The sequence below is a fragment of the Pteropus vampyrus genome, unplaced genomic scaffold (genome assembly GCF_000151845.1).
Source record: "Pteropus vampyrus isolate Shadow unplaced genomic scaffold, Pvam_2.0 Scaffold18, whole genome shotgun sequence".
NCBI lineage: Eukaryota > Metazoa > Chordata > Mammalia > Chiroptera > Pteropodidae > Pteropus > Pteropus vampyrus.
In genome coordinates, this window is record NW_011888799.1 from 2,589,250 (window position 1) to 2,591,125 (window position 1,876).

Below are 1,876 nucleotides of genomic sequence, written 5' to 3' on the forward strand. Positions count from 1 at the left end.
GCAAGGTCTGAGTTCAGCACTCTGGCCAGCTCCCTCAGATGTTTTAGGGGCTTAAATCATTTCAATCTTTGGAGGAGCTAAATCACAGAACTAAATCACAGAACTAAAAAAAAACCACATGTTGAAAAGTTGCCTTCCCTTTAAAGCAACTTTCCAAGTTGTGGGCATGATTTTCAATTGCCTCAACCCAATTTTTGCTGAAAACTACATCAGTGGAGTTCTTGGAGACTCAAGACCGGGGAGATCCCTCCTGCTCTGATCTACAGAAGTGAGGAGTGAGGCTTGAAGAGGTGACTTGCCCAAGGTCACAGTGCTGGATGGTGGCTGAGATGGGCTAGAACCCAGGCCAACTCCTGCCTCCCAGTCCAGTAAGGCCTCTGGGAAGGATAGGTGAAAACTATAAATGGCCACACAAGATACTCTGAGTAAAATTCAGCAGTATATCTGGAGTTTCCACTAAATAGTAAACAGCGGCAAATGTATGGTGAAGGTACTATCTCCTTGATGATTTATATTGGCAAGAGGAGGAGTAAAGTGTGCTATATTCTGTCTCAAGTGCGTAATAAGCATATATATGCATAGAAACAGCAAGTGAGTCATATTAGACAGCAAATCCAGGGCTCTTTTAATGATTTGTCTTAATGTTTTTCTGTGCATCCGTGCTTGTTGGAGAAGTACTGGGAGCCACACAGAGTGGACTAAAAGAACCTTTTAAAGGGTCTTGAACCTCTCCTTTGTTCTGTAGTACTGCGTGAAGTTGGAGAAGACCAGTCAACTGGGAAATTTTAGCTTAACAAAGATGGCACAGCCACCACCAAGAGCAGGTAGAGCCAGTTCGCATCCAGGCTCAGAAAGGCTTGCTCACCTCATTGGTGTGAGCCATGTTTCAGCAACTTCCATCTCCATTCCCTCTCCTGTCTTTTCCATAAGGAAAGAACACTGTGCGTGTGTATGTCCTGTGCATAGCAGCATAAAGTTAGGAGATGATGAATCCAGAATCATCCCACCCACTGTGAAGGTTGTGGGACCACAGAACCCAGGGCAAGAATGGGTGCGAGCCTGGGAGATAGATGCTTCCTCTCCATGCACAGACAGGGCTCCCATTATTGCTAATGCCTGCTACGTGCTCAGAGAAGGCAAAATATATTGCAAAGGTTTATTTTCCCTCCACTGAATTGATTCTAATCTACAGTGCTGACCCTGCTTTTGGCTCCTACGAAGCAAACTACAAAAACCCTCAAATAAAATGTCAGCTTACTCTGCTAAGACAACTATGTGAACGACATGCTAAATATTCAACAGAAACTAAATTAGTATAAACTCTAACTTTTTTTCTTTTCTCTGGAGTGAATTTTCTGGGGAAACAAAATGCCTCAGTTTAAGAAACTTCTACGAACAACATCATCATGCCCCTACACTGTTACCTGCTGTCACAAAACAGCTCTCTGGCCCCGTGAGGAGGCCCATATCAGAAAGCATTGTTAAGCAGTATAATTTCAAACCCTTTACAGTGTATCTATAATTACTTCTGCTCTTTCAATGGCTACAGAATGGCAGGAAGCAGATAAGAATAATTGTTTTCCCATTAACTCTTCAAAGTCTCTTGGACTTCTGTATCTAAATCTATCAGAGGGGAACATTTGTCCATTTTAGCCAGATTTTCAACATCTCATCCAGCAGTGGTGATTTCCCCCATGATGCATCCAACTTCATTCTACCCCTCAATACCCCCTCACCCTTCCATCCCCACAATGAGCTTCCCCACACTCCTCCCCCTGCTGCCTCAGTAAGAGGTCACCCTGCTAGCCATGCTGGGAATGCCCTTCTCTCAACTGTGACCAATTTAGGGATGCAGCTGAGAGTGAGGTGCTTCTAG

General features: G+C 44.1%; 1 protein-coding gene across 1 annotated transcript in view; it reads left to right on the top strand.

The window, feature by feature from the left end:
• Positions 1 to 1,626, top strand: part of GLP1R (glucagon like peptide 1 receptor) — a 37,773-nt gene extending 36,147 nt beyond the window's left edge. The window contains exon 15 of the transcript XR_002779094.1: positions 6 to 1,626. The gene's annotated coding sequence lies outside the window, so the exon portion shown is untranslated. The remainder of the gene's footprint in view (positions 1 to 5) is intronic.
• Positions 1,627 to 1,876: the final 250 nt, after the last annotated feature.